The sequence below is a fragment of the Balaenoptera acutorostrata genome, chromosome X, assembly GCF_949987535.1.
Source record: "Balaenoptera acutorostrata chromosome X, mBalAcu1.1, whole genome shotgun sequence".
In the NCBI taxonomy this organism is placed as follows: domain Eukaryota; kingdom Metazoa; phylum Chordata; class Mammalia; order Artiodactyla; family Balaenopteridae; genus Balaenoptera; species Balaenoptera acutorostrata.
The window spans coordinates 119,596,141-119,603,114 of NC_080085.1; positions in this window are offsets into that span (position 1 = coordinate 119,596,141).

Consider the following 6,974-nt stretch of genomic DNA (forward strand, 5'->3'; position numbering starts at 1 on the left):
GGCTTTCCTACTCAGACTGGAGCTACACCCGGGGCTGTCCAGGGTCTCCACCTTGCTGACTGCAGGTCTTGGGGCTTGTCAGCTTCCATAATCACATGAACCAATTCCTTACAATAAAACACACTCATTCCCCCTATTGATTCTGCTTCTCTGGAGAACCCTGACTAATATACTTGCTCAAGTTTACATTGCTGGAAAATGGCAGAGCTGAAATTTCGGATAGGGTCACTCTTACTGCAAAGCCCATGCTCGTGATCACTGCACTGCCAGGAGAGCGCATGCTACCTGAGAGCTACCATCCTACGCCGCCACCCCTTGGTAGGGCATTTCTATATAGAGTGCTCGGGGAAAACTTGCTTTCTAGACCCTTTTCTTCTCTGACAAGGAAAGGAAGCACTTGTGCCTGCTTCTGATTCCCCTTACCCATACCTCATTCTAGGGCTAATGTGTTTTTTACACCCAAGACGAATTTAGGATTCTTTCTGTTCTAGATATTTGAAATCATCTTTTTTGCGTGAAGATCTCAGTTGCCTACAGATCAAACAAGAAACACAGGAATCATATGTGTATGTATTCAAGTTGATCAAAATGATATTGGGAGCTTGAGTTATACATAATTTGCCTAAATTATTTTCTCATTAAACAGATAAGCCTTCTAGTTGCTTTAGCCGATTGGGACTATATCACTACTGTTTAAAGGCAAAGAAAAGTAAAACTATCATTTGTTGAACATCTATTATATGCCTGGCTCTGTCACTGTAATGGTTAATTTTATGTGTCAACCTGACGGGGCCACAGGGTACCCACATAATTGATCGAACATTATTCTGGGTGTTTTTGTGATGGTGTTTTCAGATGAAATTAACATTGAAATGTGTGGACTCTAAGTAAGGCAGATTGCCCTCCACCATATGGGTGGGCCTCATCCTTAGCTGAAGGCCTGAATAGGGCAAAAAGATTGCCCCTTCCCCGAGTGGAAGGGAATTCTCTAGCTGACAGCTTCGGACTTTGCACTATCAGCATTCCCGGGTCTCCAGCCGGCCGGCCCACAATGCAGATTTGGACTTGCCAGTCTCCGTAATTACACAAGCCAGTGCCTTATAATAAATCTCTTCAGCTAAATATACACATCCTATTGGTTTTCTTGCTCTGGAGAATCCTGACTAATATAGTCGCATAGTTTATTTTATTCTTTAAAAAGTTCTGTGAGATTTAAATATTATTATGCACAGTTAACAGACGAAACAGTGAGGCACAGAGAGACTAAGTACATGCCTAAGACTACAGAGTTAACCCATGCTTTTCCCCTTCCCCAGGCTGATTCAAGACCCCTGTTTAAACTTGCCATTTGCACAGAGCAAAATGTTACCAGTGGCTTAGAAATGTTACCAGTGATACCAGTGGCACTAGTGGTTCCAGACTATAGTGCATCCAGCCCAAACCGTAATACCCATTGAAGGACATGGCAGAGCACACACAGACACACAAATCTATTTGCTCTATGCAAATAGAGCTATCAAGGTGGGAGTGTACTTCAGTATTCACAAAAGCTACTTCCTTATCCAATATGCGTTTCTCCAATCTGAGAGTCTGCTCTGCACAGCAAAGACAGACCTCCAGCAAATTTAATTTTTCTCCAATGATGAGAATCTCCAAGTTTGGAAAACTCTTTCTCATTTCTTGTCAAGGTGCTGGATGTCCTGGGTTAAGTCCAGCCCCTTATGAAACTACTAAAGGAAAAGGGCATCACAGGACACTGGACAGCAAAGCGGAGTCAGGAAGAACTGGGGAGAGGATCAAGTGGTAGAAAGGGATAGATTTAGTTGAGGAGTGGGCTGGCCTCGGGTTTTCTGGTGAAAGGTTTTTTCATCCAACATTTATTAAGAACCTGTGCTGTGCCAGGCATGGGAAATCCAAACACAAGTCAGACACTGGCTCTGCCTTCAAGGAGTCCGTAACCTAGCACATCTCACAAGGTGACAGGGAATTCATTCATCTGTAGAACAAATACTTTAACGACTGCCAACTATGTGCCAAGCCAATGCGCTAAGTGCTGGGCATAGAGTGGTGAGTAAATCATGTATTATATACAGCAGAAAGTAACACAACATTGTAAATCAACTATACTCCAATAAAAATTTTTTAAAAATAAAATAAAAAGGTATAGATGCATAAAAAAAATCATGTATTACAGACTCCTAGCCATAATTAGGCTCAGTCTACTGGGCCATTACACCTGGCTTCAAAATCCCCAGAGTGGGGAGAGGACCCCGTAGCTCCTCTCAAATCTCCTTTAGTTGGTCTCTTTTGAAACAATGTGCTGTGTCTCTCTTTGTAGATTCTGAATTCACTCCCTACCTCAGGAACATTACCCTGTGACTGGGGAGAGATTATTGTATTTTCAATCATACAAAGCCTAATGCTTTGGGGAAAAAATAAGACAGACAGACACTATATTCAGACATGCAATCTCCTCAGCCAGGAAGCAAGGCAGCCAGGGGGAGCAGTGACGGCCATCAGTCTTCCCTAGCCCAATCCAAGAACAAACAATCTTCTCTGAATATTAAAGGCCTGGGAACAATTTAGAGAGAAAGTCTGCACTTGCTTTCTCTCCCCTACCATATTCAATGAAATGCAATTCTGATGTTCAGAGAGGCTCCGACTGAGTAGATAATACAGCCACATTTTTCAAAGGGCCTGTCATGGCTTTTTATCCTCCACAGCATCTAATACCTGTCAAACATTTTAGATTAAAATGAGCATGAAAAACACAGCCTCACTCAGCACTTCCTTTGCTCTGTAGACAAGGGACTGGGATGAAAATCAGCCTTGGGGTTTAAAGTCCATACTGGGATGCCCCCCACCCTGTGTATTAAGCATCTACTATATTCAGAAACAGTATATTAGAGATAGCATTGGCTTTGGAGTTGGGCATGCCACTGACCTGATGCTGACTTTGGGAAGTCACTTCAGCTCTATGAATTTCAATTTCCTCACTTTGAGACCAGGAATAATAATCCTTATTCCCCTGACCATAGGATTATAATGAGAATCAAATGAGATCACATACATAAGAGCTCTGACACATCGTAGGCACTCAACTGATAGCCACCCATCTCCTTCATGTCCCTCATCTTGCCCTAAGATTAGCTGGAGAGCAGTCTCCTTCTCGGGGATTATACCCCTGTTTTTGCCTGGGCTTCCTTTCTACTTCTTTATTCCCTTCAAGTAACCAGGAAATACCAGAATTTCTCCTGACCTTCCTTCAGGTTTTTACTGCTTCATTCTGGTCTCCCTTCCTTTTGCTGCTAATTAGGAGGTAAGTCATCCACGCAGTATTTGTACAACCCAATCAAATGAGAACGTTCTGTCATCACTGAGAATCTGTATCATTTAGCTGATGCAAATCATCCAATAATGAGAAAGTTTCATGTTCTGTATGAAAACAAATCTCCGGTAATTAGCATCCTCTTGTCATCGGTGTGTTCCGGCAGGTTGGCTGAATGGCCTGGGCCAAGGGATTGGCAGCTCTCCAAAGCCTCAGTCTGTTGGGAGTGCAGGCCTCTCAATAGTCTGAAAGGAAATAAGAAAGAGGGAGAACGCTCAACACTTTTCATTTCACACCATAGGAGTGGCCTAACACTCAGCACCCTCTGTGCAGAAAGCCCCCAAACACTCTCCTGTCATTGTCACTTTCCCATTCAACCTTCTTTGGTCTATTGCGAATTCAATGTTTGACTTGGGAAAGTCTCCTTCCTTCTCTTTGTCTCAACCTTTTCTGTTAATTGAGTAATCTAGGGGAGGGCCAGGAGGAACTCTGGATCTACTGGATTTGTATTCTTTGATTGTTTTCACCCCCACCACTACCACCAACACCGAAAAACTCCCCAGGTAACTAAAAGGGGTTCTACACTGAATTCCAATGTGATGAGGGGAGGTTCCCCACACCAGTGAGCATTTCTCAGACACCAGCTGGGCATTCTACAATTCATCTCAATTCTGAAACTGTCTACCTGGAGACAGCATCAGATTCCACAGGTTAAGGGTTCAGCCCTACAAGGCTGCCCCACCCCCTTCAGACGGCAGTCACAGGCCCAGGTTATCACTTACGCTTCTGACCGACCAGCTATACATTAGAGGTTCCAATGGCTCCCTCCTTGGGTTTGATTAATGTGCTAGAGTGGCTCACAGAACTCAGAGAAGCATTTTATTCACTAGATCACCAGTTTATTATAAACGAATATAACTCAGGAACAGCCAGATGGAAGAGAAGCATAGGGCAAGGTATGTGGGAAGGGGGGCCACCCTCCCAGCACCTCCAAGTGTTCACCAACCTGGAAGCTCTCTAAACCCAGTCCTTTTGGATTTTTATGGAGGATTCATTACATGGGTATGATTGATCAGTTCCTTGGCCATAGATGATTGATTCAACCTCCAGCCCCTCTCTTATCCCCAGAAATTGGGGAGTTCCAACTCTCTATTCATGGTTGGTTCCCCTGACAACAAGTCCCCCATCCCCAGCTGCTTTCCAAAAGTCACCTCATTAACATAAACCTAGTTATGGTGCAAAGGGGCTTGTTATAAATAAGAAGACGCTCATTTCACCTTCATGGCTCTGAAGTGATTTCAGAAGCTGAGGACAAGAGACCAAATTTATGACAAAAGATGCTCGCATTGCTCTTATTGTTCATGAAATTCCAAGGGTTTGGGGAGCTATGAGCCAGGAACTGTGGACAAAGAACAAATTTATATGAGAAATACATTTTGGTCCTCTGAATGGCCAAATATAAATTTCTTATAAATCACAATATTGCAGTAACTGAAACAACAGCAACAAAGGGCTTTATTGGCAGGATATTGGGAAGCTTGCAGATGCAATGGGAGGCTGGAGACAAGGCTAGGAAACAGAAAGGAACCAGGACAGAAACAATTTGAGCTTAGACTGCTGCTTGCATGGATGACTTTCAATCATGTGTATTTTGTGCTTACATCACTGCTTAAGACTGAAAGTGCTGGGATTTAGAATCTAGTTGTCTCTATTTAGGTCACCTGCTGGCCTCTTGGATTTGGAACAAGGGTAGGGCAGAAGGAGCCTCCAGGAACCCTTTTGACTTCCATTATGGGAAGGCAAGCTTCCTGATCACCTCTGCAAATTCAAATAGCATGATCAAACTATTCTGTTTATTGACCCGTTGACAACAAACAAATATCTTAGCTTCCTACTTTTGTAGCCTGAGAAGCTGGAGTCACGCCCTTCCCTTTTCATCTCCTCACTACCTTCCTCCAGCTTTGATCTGCTTGTTCCTTTATTTTTCCTAGTGCCAAGGTTGATAAACTGTATGCTTTATTTTGCAACCATGCTTAAGTTTTCCATGCTTTTTTCTATAGATTAATTTTTAAAATAAAGGTTTTTTAACATCTTTATTGGAGTATAATTGCTTTACAATGGTGTGTTAGTTTTTGCTTTATAACAAAGTGAATCAGCTATACATATACATATGTTCCCATATCTCTTCCCTCTTGCATCTCCCTCCCTCCCATTTCCCACTAGCTATCTATTTTACGTTTGGTAGTGTATATATGTCCATGACACTCTCTCACCCTGTCACATCTCACCCCTCCCCCTCCCCATGTCCTCAAGTCCATTCTCTAGTAGGTCTGTGTCTTTATTCCCGTCTTGCCACTAGGTTCTTCATGACCTTTTTTTTTTCTTTTTTTTTCCCTTAGATTCCATATATATGTGTTAGCATACTGTATTTGTTTTTCTCTCTCTGACTTACTTCACTCTGTAGGACAGATTCTAGGTCCATCTACCTCACTACAAATAACTCAATTTCGTTTCTTTTTATGGCTGAGTAATATTCCATTGTATATATGTGCCACATCTTCTTTATCCATTCATCTGTTAATGGACACTTAGGTTGCTTCCATGTCCTGGCTATTGTAAATAGAGGTGCAATGAACATTTTGGTACATGACTCTTTTTGAATTATGGTTAACATTTATTATTTTTATCTATTAACTATTTTGTTTACACGTCAGTCCAGTTGATGTCTCTCTAGTTATTTTGGTTGCCTAAAGCTCATTTTCTAGTAGATTCCTCAGGAAGGACTCATGGGAATAATATCCCCTGATTTCTTACATGTTGACAACAATCTGTGGGCCTTTATTCTTGAAAGTCAGTTTTGCTGGATAAAGAGTCCTTGGCTCCCACTTTTCTTCCCTAGATGTCTTAAATTTAGTATTCCATTTTCTTCTGGCATAAGGTCTGATGATAATCTAATTTTCTTTCCTTTATAAGTAAAATGCTCTTTTTTTTTCTATATGTCCAAGGGATTTTTCTTTTTCTTTAAAGTCCATTGGTTTTACTAGAATGTGCCTTGGTGTTGTTGGTTTGGGGTCAATATTCCAACACATGCAGTGTATACTTTCAATATGTAATTTCAAAAAAAATTTTTTAACCAAGAAAGGTTTTTCAATTGTATTTATGGCATTCTGTTCCTTTGGCCTTCTTCAGCAATTTTTATTATGTATATATTCACTATCCTTTGCCTATAATCAATATTTATCATTTTTGTCTCTCGAACTCATTTTATCTCCATTTCTAAGTTATTAAAAATATAGTTTTACCTTCTATTTTAAGAGGCTCTATTGTGTTTTTTCACTCCTTTATTCCTTCTAGTTAGTCTTTGTTTTTTAAATGATTCTTCTTTGTTTATAATTCTTTCCTGAGTTCTGTCACCTACTTTCTGAGTGTTTTAAATTCTGATATATATTGTTCTTTCACATACTGTATCATTTTCATAATATCTTGTAACTTGTTTGAAATCATAAGTTTGAGTTTTATCTGTTTTGTGAGCAGATCTTTCTGGCATACTTTCATCATCTGTGGGATGTTATGCTTCTTTCTTTTTTTCTTATAATAACTTTGTGGGAGATTTGGCCTTGATAAACTTTGGTTGTCCATTTTTAAG